Consider the following 12,575-nt stretch of genomic DNA (forward strand, 5'->3'; position numbering starts at 1 on the left):
AAAAATATTTCTCTTGCAGCTAATATACACACTGAATACTAAAGTACACAATTGTAGCCAGAAGATCTGAAAGGGTTAACAGGCGAAATCGACTTATCCTACGTAGCACTAATGCTGAAACACTCAGAGAATATGCGGGGTGGCTAAGACGCAAGAGGCCCCTGTTGAACAGCACGTGACATTTGAAGCTACCTGAGTGTTGTCATTTGTCAACGCTAAGGGGGCGCTAGACTGCGGTCACGTGACATTGCGTGATGTGCAGCGGCGATTTGGTGATCAGGGCTACGCTGTCGGCAGTCAGTTTGAAGCTTTTTGTGAATACAACTGTGCAAGAATGCCTTTTTCAGTCGAACAAAGAGTATTCATTGTTGAATTTTTTTGGTTGTAACTAATTTAAAACTGAAAATGAAAGGTTCGAGTTAAAACATCCAGAGACAGTTGAACCCGTAGAAAGTGTTGCGCAGAAATTGATCACAAAATTTAGAGTAACACGTTCAGTTGTTAACGTCAAACGTAATCGTGCGAAGCAAATCTATTCGCCGCAAAATATTGAAGGTGTTCGCGAGATTCCGGCAAGAAGTCCACCGAAAACAACTACACGTCTATCCTCTCATGTCGTACCTTCCCACCGTGAGGCAGACGCAGTTCCGAGGGGAGAAACGAGGACAGAAGCCGAGAGCAGAACCGTGTTAAGCTAGAAGGCCCTACGATAAGGGACGGACACCCACGTCGGCAGCCTACCTGTACGGCTACACAACCCGCACGTTTTAGCGTGAGGCTTTTTCGCGTCTCTGTTACGTAAAGGACCGCCCCCCAGCCCATGTTAAAAGCTAGAGCCCTCCAGAAAAACAGTATAGATCTTACGATAACACAAAAAGGGCCACTACCACCCGCAAGTTTTAGCGTGAGACTTTTTCGCGTCTCAGGTACGTCAAGGACCACCCTTCCACCCCCCCCCCCCCCCCCCCGCCCATGTTAAAATATAGAGCCTTCCAGAAGAACAGTATAGATCTTACGATAACGCTGAAAGGACCACAATAGCTGCAGGTTTTAGCGTGAGACTTTTTAGCGTCTCTGTTACGTTGCAAACTTTAAAAACATTGCCCCACCACGAAAAGTATAACGTTTGTCATTGGATAGACAGAATTTTTGTAGGCGGAGCTTAAGGTTAACATTGAGACCCTGATTGGTCAGATGAAAACATAGCCAGATAGTTTTTTTAAAACTAACTTCGGTAAATTGTAGTAAGGAGAAGTTAGAGGAGAGTTAGTTCCGAGACGGCGAGCTGGATGGCTGCTGCGCCGGCCGCTGTCGCCCTGACGCTGCCTAAACACCGACAAGGTAATGAACGCACGCGATGCCACATTTTTGAGCGCATAAGGCTTCACTCAGAACTGCAGAAGTCTCATCTGTTACACCCCTTTTTGCGTAATACTAGTGTCGATCGTTAATTAAAACTCATGGTGTTCACATTTGCCACTTGAAGAAAAGATCTAAAACGCGATGATTTTTCTTTTATATAGTTATTGAGAAGCCACATCAGCCACTGTAATTTACGACATGTTAGATAAGTAATTAAAGATAATTGAGGGTCACTGTAGACCATTTTGATAGTTTTTTCTTTTGTGAAACTTAAATTTAACCTAGATTATGGATGTGATATGGCATAGGTCATCCTTCGATCGATTGTAGAACTTGGAAACCCATTCAGGGAATATTCGTTCACATTTTTGTTGAACGCAGTTGGTTTTTACCATCCTGTATTAAAACATCTCCTTTTATCAATAGTGCAATTTATAAACAATGTTTTGTGAGTAGAATAAAATTTCCAATGGTAAACTTAACTGCTTTTTAGACGTTATTTTACCAGCTAACTAAAAATAGGAAAACCTTGAACTCTTTCCACTAAATTTAGTTAGTATTAAGATTCTTTTACAGGGAGTGCAGTGGAGCTGACGCTAAGATCATTTAGTATTTGGTTATATCATCGCTAGTCTCACTGAACTCTTCTGAATACTACATGTCATGTGTGGTCTGGCGTCTCTTTACCAGCAACAGGTCCCAGGTTCAAACTAGTTAATTCCCTAAAAAACACGCTCAGAGCGTCGTTGCGCGACAGTGGTAGGGAGACACGATATAGTACAAACAGACACCACCATGAATGTTTAGAACGTGCTGCGATAAATACCTGCCACTTTTAACGTTTCTCCTTGAGTCTTATTTATAGTGATCGAGAAGGTCACTTTCAAACGTAATTGTAAGCATTTAAACTGGGAAGGCAGGTTTAGTGGTATCAATAATTTCGTTGGGGAAAAGGAGTTAAAAACTAATCTCTACGCTAAAAGGTCGTGGTTTTGATAGCTAACTTTCGTGAATGACTTTTTAGTCATGTTATCCATCGGGCATGGGAACAGTAGTCACGTTGAGCATCCCACGGGAACAGTGATTTTTTCCGGAAGAAAAGGTAGCTTAAACGTTAATTCAGGGTATACACTACTTCCATACCAAAGTTCATCCAAATCCGTCCTATCGCTTTAGCAAGTACTAACAAACACACTAACTCGACGAAGAAAGAAAAGAAGTAATTTCTAGATCGGTGTAGTGCTAATTTTATAATTGTTTTACTTGCAACATCATCATCTTCCCTCACTCGTGTGCCTGTTACCACCGAATATGTTTGCATATCACAATGAAATCCAGCCTACCACTTTTTGCAAGCATGAGGTTTCAGCCGGTATGCCCCCATTCGGTACGGATAACAGTGGCCACGCACCGTGGGATGGAAGCAATGATTCATGGGTAGGTTGTTGGCGGGATTGGCACTACGTCTGCACATACAAGTCACCTAATACCCGTAAATTCCGGGGAGGGGGGTGCGCGATGAGCTCTGACGCATGTTTAATGACATCCCAGAAGATGTGTCTGATCAGGTTCAGATCTGGCGAGTTTGGGGTGCGGTGGGTGTGGGGGGGTGGGGGGGGGGGCGAGGGGCAGCGCATCAGTTGGATCTCCCCATTGTGTTCTTCTAACCACTTCAGCACAGTGATGACCTTGTGACATAGTGCATTATCTTGTTGGAAAATGCCACTGCTATCGAGAAACATGATCATCATGAAGGGCTGTACTTGGTCTGCAACCAGTGTACGATACTCCTCGGCCATCATGGTGCCTTGCATGAGAATCACTGGACCCATGGACGCACAGGTGGACTTTCTCCACAGGATAAATGGCGCTGTTTTCCTAAAAGACGACGGATTCGCGACCTCCCATCGGCATGATGAAGAGGGTACTGGGATTCATCATACTATACAACGCCAGCGTCCAGTGTCGATGGTCATTTGCCCTCTTCAGTCGTAGTTGCCGATGAAGTGGTATTAACATTGGCACGCGCTTGGTTCGTCCGTGGAGGACCATCATTAAGAGTGTTCACTGCACTGCGTGGTCACACACACTTGTACTCTGATCAGCCTTAAAGTATGATATTAGTTCCACCACAGTTTGCTGCCTGTCCTGTTTTACCAGTCTGCCCAGCCTACGACGTCCGAAATCGGTAATGATGGTTGGCCGTCCAACCCCACGACGCCTGGACGTGGCTTCACCTTGGTTTCGCCATATGTTGAAGACACTCACCACAGCACTCCTCGAACAACCGACATATCGTGCATTTTCCGAAACGCTCGTGTCGAGCCGTCAGGCCATCGTAATCTGCCCTCGATCAAATTCAGATAGATCGCGAGCCTTCGTAATTCTACACAAAGACAGGGCGCTCATTGATACAACATCCACCGTACGTGTGTCTGACTAACAGTCATTCCTTTTCACGTGACGTGGCTATCGGCTGGACGGGTTTCTATCGATAGTGGGTCGTTGGTCACAGTGTTCTTCCTCAGATTAGTGTACATATTTGATAAAAGAGTTAATAAAAAATTCAAGGATGGTAGAAACAGCTGCTGGTAAACCTTTCAGGATGTGAGGTCGTTGTCCAAGAACCTCTTCTGTTCCTGACGTTTCGTCCAGGATTGTGCTGGTTATCCTCCGAGGCGCTCTTCTGCTGAATCTTGCCACCGACTGGTCGGACGTCGAAGAGCGACATAAATACTGTAGGATAGGGTGTGTTACTTTGAGCTCGATCAGTCTGCAAGACTCAGTAGAAGAGCGCTTCTGAAGAAGTCCAGCGCAGTCCTCGATGAAACGTTAGGAACTGAACAGTTTCTTGGACCACGGCGTCACCTCCCGAAAGGTTCACCAGCAGCTCTGTCATCTGTTCGTGAAAGCCTTCATTCTATGATCATGGTAGAAATAGCCCAAATGTGCTTGTGGAAATTAAATACCCTTCCTCTCCTCCCCTATCTCTAGCAAATCTCATTGAAGTATTCAATTGATACATTAAGAATGTCAAACTACATCATTTCCAAAAGACACATCAAGCCACATCCTTCTTGTTGCCCTCCTCTCTATCTCGAACCAATCAAAAACTTTCTACGAACTCAGTTGTGCTTTATACCCCTTTGCGTTCCTCTCTCCAACCAATCGGAGCATATTGTAAAAATGACGTTATATGTATACTAAAATATCACGTAATCCTCACTTTAATGTCAAAGATATATATTGTATCTCTGAAAGTCATATATTTCTCACATAATATTAAAATGGCGCCAAACACATACATACCTCTGACACAATATTAGATGTTTGCAACATGCTCCCACGGAAGAGGATCTCTCTTCTAGACATATTTCCACAATCTAGTTAAGGAGGTACATTTGTTGGATCTCTTGGAGGCATGAGAAAACAGATCAGCTTGACATCGCTTCTCTGCTCTGCGTTAAAATAATATTTTTGCATTCTTTTAACGTATGCAGTGTTAATTCAAAGTAATAGCGTGCATGTCAGTGCCTTATAAGAGATAAGGCTGCAGTATTCTCTCTCTCAGAATGTCACATCGAACGCTTTGCTTTCCTCACTTTATGTTCTCCGAGTATAATAGACTCTGTTATTTGCTCAATGTTTTGCGTTCTTCTGCAGGAGCGAATAGCGCCAAAAATTCGCACATGAAATGATTCCGAACGAAGTTCTTGTTTAACGCAAAACTCCTCCCCTGATTCTAGAGGCTTGCATTCAAGAAGCTGACTGCAATAAGTTTGCAAACTTGTAGGAGAAACTGTGCCCAGCTGATTGCAATAAGTTCTCAAACTTGTAGCAGAAACTCTCAATTAGTTTTTTCTTGATTGAAAACAATTCTCCACTTGCTTATGTATAACTGTTCGCCCATGGTGTCTGTTAGAAACTGATGATTCCAGGAATGTGATTGTACACTTGTAAGAAGGCAGAATAATTGAAGGTCAGATTAGCACCTTAGATGAGAGCTTTATACATCGCAACACGAAGGTGAATATGTTACCTAACTTAATTCGGCAGTAATGAGAAAATTTGCCTAGCAGTATGTAATGTAAAAAGGGATGACATTCAATCGACGGTAATTAACACACTATACCTATAATGCATGTTTGCACAGAAGGTGCCGTGCGGGATTAGCTGAGCTGTCTAGGGCGCTGCAGACATGTACTGCGTGGCTGGTCCCAGCAGAGGTTAAAATCCTCCCTCGGGCATAGGTGTGTGTGTTTGTCCTTAGGATAATTTGGGTTAAGTAATGTGTAAGCTTAGGGACTGATGACCTTAGGAGATAAGTCCCATAAGATTTCACACACATACGAAAAAAAAAATTGAGCAGATGGTGAAACAAGCAGCGAGAGGCGTTTTAGGTTGGAATTCAGAGGGTCGACACAGAGGCATGGCCGTGCTACAGGGGGTGCCACGGAAACCACTTAAAGGGGTGTCCCAGGTGGAAAGTCAATGATCGACCAGTTGACTCAGCGTGTATAATGGCCGATATGAGGGAGGGCAGGAAAGAAAGCTTTTAAAAACTGCGTTTCGGAATTCCAAATAGATACGAAACAAGACCAGTGAGGCATTTTCGATCATGTGTTCAGTGAGTGGCACACGTGAGTGAGTCAATGTACGCATTTAGGCGTCTGGAACGGGCACAAAACGACCGACTGGTGGAAACGCGCTAGGAAGGAGAAAAGAGCCAAAGTTTCGAAGCAGTTTTGTGGTATGAACCTTGCAATTGGAAGAGTTTCCACAAAATAAGAGGAACGTTCCTATAGGTCGAAAAAAGCTGTGACGTGAAGAACGGAAGAACCCAGGTGGGGAGACAGTTCGGCTATGAGTAAGAAAAGACGGAAATTTTCGTGAACTCTTCTCTTAACTGGCGTCAAGTACAGAACGGGTTGTATAATGTTCTGTACAACGCAGAGAAGTAATTTGTGTGAGCACTGCGTTCACAGCGGCTGATATCCAGCTAGAAATTAGCTGTAGCATCGTTTAGCTCCAACTGTGGAGAAACGAACCAGCCAATTAGTTAATTTTTCTTGCAAAAACTGAGAGGTCATTATAATATGCACGCTGCTCCAACCATGTGCGTGTATGTCGCCACATTCTAAGACTTGGCTAAGACTAGGGATGAGCACACATTCTCTCGCCTAATGAGAAACATCGGGAAAGTTTCTGCTGGAAAAAGATGTAATTAGTTTTATAGGATTTTCAGCGGAATAGAGCGACCTAGCAGACGACAGCTCATTGCTGCAGAGGCCTAAACTTGTTGGCTCTCCAGCTTGCATCCACTGTAAACTCGAGCGGCCTTGGGTAATCTTTTGCTCAGTTTGTCACATAACTAACCATCTGATATGCGCACACTCCGCTGCAGAGTGAAAATCTCATTCTGGAAACATCCCCCAGGCTGTGGCTAAGCCATGTCTCCACAGTATCCTTTCTTTCAGGAGTGCTAGTTCTGCATGTTTCGCAGAAGAGCTTCTGTAAAGTTTGGAAGGTAGGAGACGGATACCGGCAGAAGTAAAGCTGTGAGTACCGGTCGTGAGTCGTGCTTCGGTAGCTCAGTTGGTAGAGCACTTGCCCGCGAAAGGCAAAGGTCCCGAATTCGAGTCTCGGTCGGGCACACAGTTTTAATCTGCCAGGAAGTTTCATATCAGCGCACACTCCGCTGCAGAGTGAAAATCTCATTCTGGAACCATCATCCTAAAAATAGTGCCGAACTTTGAACCGGAATCGGACGATTTTCGTAGTTTTGACCAACATCATAAGTGTAGGAGCAGTTTTGTAAAGAGACTTCTAATTAAACTTTAATATTGTCGTGTTTAGGAAAATTTAACCTTCTGACCATTAATATTTAATATTTTTGTGTTTAGGGTTATTTCACTTTTTGATGTTGACGAGATGCATTATCCTGACAACTCTTTTTTGTTGTCACATTGAAAACTGTGTAAAAGCGTGTATTTTTGTGCTAATATTGAGACATTAAATATGTCATTTCTACTTACACAGTTGTGTTCAGTCCTAGAATAGGTAAACCACAAATATTGCACCTTACAAATAGCGACCCTGCCAGGATGTCAGTTGGTTTGCCTGGGTGGCAATTAGCCAAATTAGTAAGAAAAATAATAATTTTAGAATTTTGAAAAAAATATGTTTTTTGCGACGAGGTTACCCAATGTATGTAAATGTATAGTGGGCAGAATACAGTAAATGAGTGATCCAGAGTGTAGAGAAGTTGTATTAGCAAGTAGAAGAACACTTGTCAATGTGTAGAAGTAGCTTGTGCATGCCCTTGCTGGCGCACGCGAAGTTATTCAAGGACTTTTGGTAACGTGTAAGGTCACGTAACTTGATGTTGACGAGAGCACAAGCTCGCGCGACATGAGGAAGACAGAGGTTAGCGAGACGATCAGAGATGGCGGAAGAATGGAGAGTGCGCAGATAGGTCAAACTGAAGATATTGGCAAAATAGAGATAGATGTACAACATAACGTATCACGTGCGAGTCGTGGAACGGAACGTAGTGATAGTGCAGAGGGAATGGTAGCAGTTTCACGGTTGGTATCACAGTCGTAGTATGCACAACAACGAACAAATGACGGATCTACTGGGTCAGAAGTAGAATCAGAGGACGAACCACTTCGTTAAGTTGAACTGAATATAGTAATTTTGAACCAAAGGGGACAGTTTCCAACAGAAATAATGTGTGTAAGTGCGTCCGCATTGTGCACGGAGGTCGGTGAGACGCCACGTGAAAGACGCGAACGGCAAAATTTTCATCAAATGGTGACAAGTGACGATGGCGAAGAGTCAGATAGTGTGTTCGCATTACTGAAGCAACTCACTATCGTCGTAAATCAAACGAGTCAAACGACAAATGCAGGCTTAGCAGACTTAAGAACTGAAACAGATGCAAGGTCAGAAGATTTAAAAACCGAAACGGCGAATTTAAAAACAGAGACACTTGCTGCATTAAATAGTCTCCCATTTGAAACTTACACTGGATTCGAAAATGTCCACGAAGCTCAGCAAAAACTACGAACGGAAGTTAATGAACATTTTACTGGAATTCGGAGAGAGGAAAGAGACTCAGGCGAGCTTATACGATAGTTAATGGCTGACCAGAAACGATGCGTTCTGACGTTGACCAGGTGCAGGATACAGTGTCTAACGTTAATGAAAGAGTGGAGAAGTTAGCAGTTAAGAAGTCTGGTAAGGCGCAACAAATTGTGGAAGAGCTCAATGTCAGGAAACGTGTCACGCAAGCCGCATTAAAACGATTCGGCACACGCATTGAAAACATAGTCTCGAAAAATCAGAAACAGTATGAAGACCTTCGTGCAGAACTGAAACAGTGTACCGAGAACAGTAGCGAGGTGACGGAGTCGGTAGCATCATCTAACATAGTGATGGACAGAAATCCAGAAATAAACAAGTCAGTTAAGCGTAAACACAAAAACGTCATAAAATTCCAGTCGTACATCCACAAGAGGCAGCGTCCGTAATTACGAAAGCGAAACAAAAGCAAATAGGATATGAACAGTTACCACAGATGGGCGAAGCAGGTGATGCGCGGTCACAGCAGACAAGGGAGCGAGGAACGGTAAACGCGCGCGTTCCAACAGAGCGGCAGCCGACCCTCCGAACGTACGCGAGTGCGAGTGACGGGAGAGCAGAGCAAGATGCGACGACACATGCACCTATTTCACGATTTCCAAGTTACAGTCGAACAGGTCATAGACCCCAAAACAACATGAATATAATAGAACGGCAAAACACTGAACCATTAACGGGAAATGTAAACGAATCTTTCTTTCCGGTACACGAGGAACATTACGGTGTAGATAGTTGCACACCACTGCGTAGATACGATGCTAGGTGGGACATAAGTACGTCATATCAAGACCCAAATGTGGTATAACGAGTACAAGAGAAAATGACGCAGTCGAAGGGAACGAGTAATGTTGTGAAAACACAAACGCCGTATGGTGAAAGAGAAAAATTTGACAATAATCCCTTTTGGCAGTCAGAAAATTCCAACATTAGAAAAAAGCGGGAACGGCTTACATCCACTCTCATTTCTAAATCGATTTCAGATCAGTTTACCAGAACATTGGCCACTTAGCCATAAACTTGACTTCATTTGTGGGGATATGGACTGCGCAAAAGCGGAACCCATGCAAAGAGTTGCTGTAAACTGTCAATCGTAAAAGCAATTTAAAACCGCGTTCTTGGAGCGATACTGGTCCACAGAAACACAAAATAGAATAAATTATGAGTTATTACAGAAAGAATTGTAAAAAAATTCAGGAGAAAAAAAAAACAGTTCGCTTTTTCCAAGAAATGAGAAAGAAAAATCCGTGTTTAGCTAATCCATACAGTGATGGGGAACTGATAAGGATGAGCACAATGAAGTTACCGTAACGTTATCAGCAGTCATTGGTTCGTAGGGCAGGAGATAATATACAAGCATTTAAAGGAATGTTAAGAGAACTTGAATTCATATTCAGTGAAGATGACGCAAAGAAACAATAATAGATGGCATAACAGCAACCGATCAGGTTTTAATAATAATAATTCAAATGGCAATAATAACGTAGGAAAACGTAATGGTTTTGTAAGGAGTGGTAATCGCCCAAGGCATAACAATAACAATAATTGTCTTGGAAACGCACAGAGGGCAAATAACAACTATGGTTTTGGTGGGCTGCGGAATTACAAATGGTGGATTTAGTTCTAGAAACTACGGTGGTAACAATGATCCGAGATAGAATACCCGTGCGAACGAAGGCGGAAGGTTTAGAGGTTTTTTGCAGCAAAATCCAGGTTATTCAGATGGTAATGGAGTGGCCAGAACGCAGAAAGGTTGGGAAAATCAAGCTTCAGCGGGACAAAACACGCGAAATGAACCGGTAGAAGAAGTGGAGTTGAGACCACCAAACCCAGGTAAAAGACAGAATTGACGATATGAACGGGACGAAGACCAACAGTAGTACCCAAGTTAGAAGTGAAGTCCCTCCAGTATCTAAAGTAAAACATCGACATATTGTAAAATTAGCACCAAGAAATAGGAAGGTTACAGTGTTGAAAACAAATTATTTTCTATTTACAAAGGCCCCATGGAAGTAAGTAAGGTAGTCTATGATAATGCAGTCAAACTGATTAATCCAAAAACAGGGAAAGCATTGGATTTGCACCACGCGAGTCATTTAAAGCTGTACAAAAGCTAGACACAAAAAAAGTAACTCCCCACAAGAATTTAGTTGTATTAAGTGCCCAGAAATCAAAGAGTACGAAAGATACAAAATGCACCCAGACAAAACTTTTAACTTGCACTTATCTCATCTGACTATAGAAATAAAATAAATTTTATAGGAAGGTAAATGATGAAGAAATGACAGGAAAATAACGCGAAAGTAACTCTGCTACAAACTAAATGTGTTTTGGGGAACGAGTGAAAAGTAAGGAGGAAAACAGAGATCAGCATGTGGATAGTTTGACGAAATAGTAGTAGATTCTCTCTTAAAGACGTAGTGTGAATAAGGAGGAAGTTGATTTTTGTAGATGAAAGGGAGTAAAGAAGTAGGAAGGCAATAGATAATAAGGTGGGAAGGAGATAGGCATTTTTAATTTGTGCCGTAGAGGACAGTGAACAAATAATTGAGGAGATATTTTGGGGTAATATGAGATCCACATATGATTTGTGGAAAGTACCACAATCTGATAATGAACGAGAGATATGAGGGAAATAAATATTAGAAGCCGTTAGGAGGTAATAATTAGGGAACAGAATTTAAGTATGTAGTTAAGCAAGAAACATGTTATTTCGTGGAAGGAGGTAATCAGTGGGAAGAAAAACTAACCCAGAAAAGATTTCAATAAGGAAGAGTATGATGTGGGAAGAAAGGAATATAAAAGTTTACTATCGGGAAGAAAGGGATAAGTACAACTAAGAAAAAGAAATTTTAAGCTTTAAAAAACAATGCAATAGATCAATAGAGAAGATTTTTGAAAGGCAAAAGAACAATAGCAGAGATATAGTGTATTTTGAGGTTCTGTTACAGCTAAGGACAAAAAGACGAAATTGCACAGAAAAGGACGTTGGGGTCGGAGTCAAGGTGCGAAGTTTTTAAAATAACATAATATACTTGTAGTTAGACACCTAAAAAAGAAGTAAAATTTGAAAGTCACTGACTTAGTAACCGTCATTACCATCAATTTCACTCTTACTAAACATCGTGACGAAGATGAGGAGACCATGATCTTTATATTAAGAAAAGAAAGTGGAGGAAGAATGAAAAAAAATTATATAGAGAGAAGAAAAACTGTTTTGAATAGAGTAACAATACTTTCTGTAAAGTCATGAAAAGAAGTTTAATGTTTTTAAAGTTTTGGCGTAATTTAAAAGATAAATGCTGTATTAGATATGAAGTCAGCAGACAAGGTGCTGCATCATTGCGGCCAGATCGACGACAAGCCTGAGGAGAGCGGTTAGCCGTGAGGGGAAGGGACGCTAAATGTGAGTGCCTGGCATGTCAGCTAAGAGATGACGGATGAAGAGACCTTGGTGGAAGCAACGTTCCTAGAGGATAACTCCTCTGTGGAAAAGTTTGGAGAGCTACACCGCAACCTGGATATAATCAATATATACCATGACGTGAGCTTTATTCATATGAAAACCACATGTTGTTGTTGTGGTCTTCAGTCCTGAGACTGGTTTGATGCAGCTCTCCATGGTACTCTATCCTGTGCAAGCTTTTTCATCTCCCAGTACCTACTGCAACCTACATCCTTCTGAATCTGCTTAGTGTACTCATCTCTCGGTCTCCCTCTACGATTTTTACCCTCCACACTGCCCTCCAACGCTAAATTTGTGATCCCTTGATGCCTCAAAACATGTCCTACCAACCGATCCCTTCTTCTAGTCAAGTTGTGCCACAAACTTCTCTTCTCCCCAATCCTATTCAATACCTCCTCATTAGTTACGTGATCTATCCACCTTATCTTCAGTATTCTTCTGTAGCACCACATTTCGAAAGCTTCTATTCTCTTCTTGTCCAAACTAGTTATCGTCCATGTTTCACTTCCATACATGGCTACACTCCAAACAAATATTTTCAGAAATGACTTCCTGACACTTAAATCTATATTCGATGTTAACAAATTTCTCTTCTTCAGAAACG

The sequence above is a fragment of the Schistocerca gregaria genome, chromosome 2 (genome assembly GCF_023897955.1).
Source record: "Schistocerca gregaria isolate iqSchGreg1 chromosome 2, iqSchGreg1.2, whole genome shotgun sequence".
Taxonomy (NCBI): Eukaryota; Metazoa; Arthropoda; class Insecta; order Orthoptera; family Acrididae; genus Schistocerca; species Schistocerca gregaria.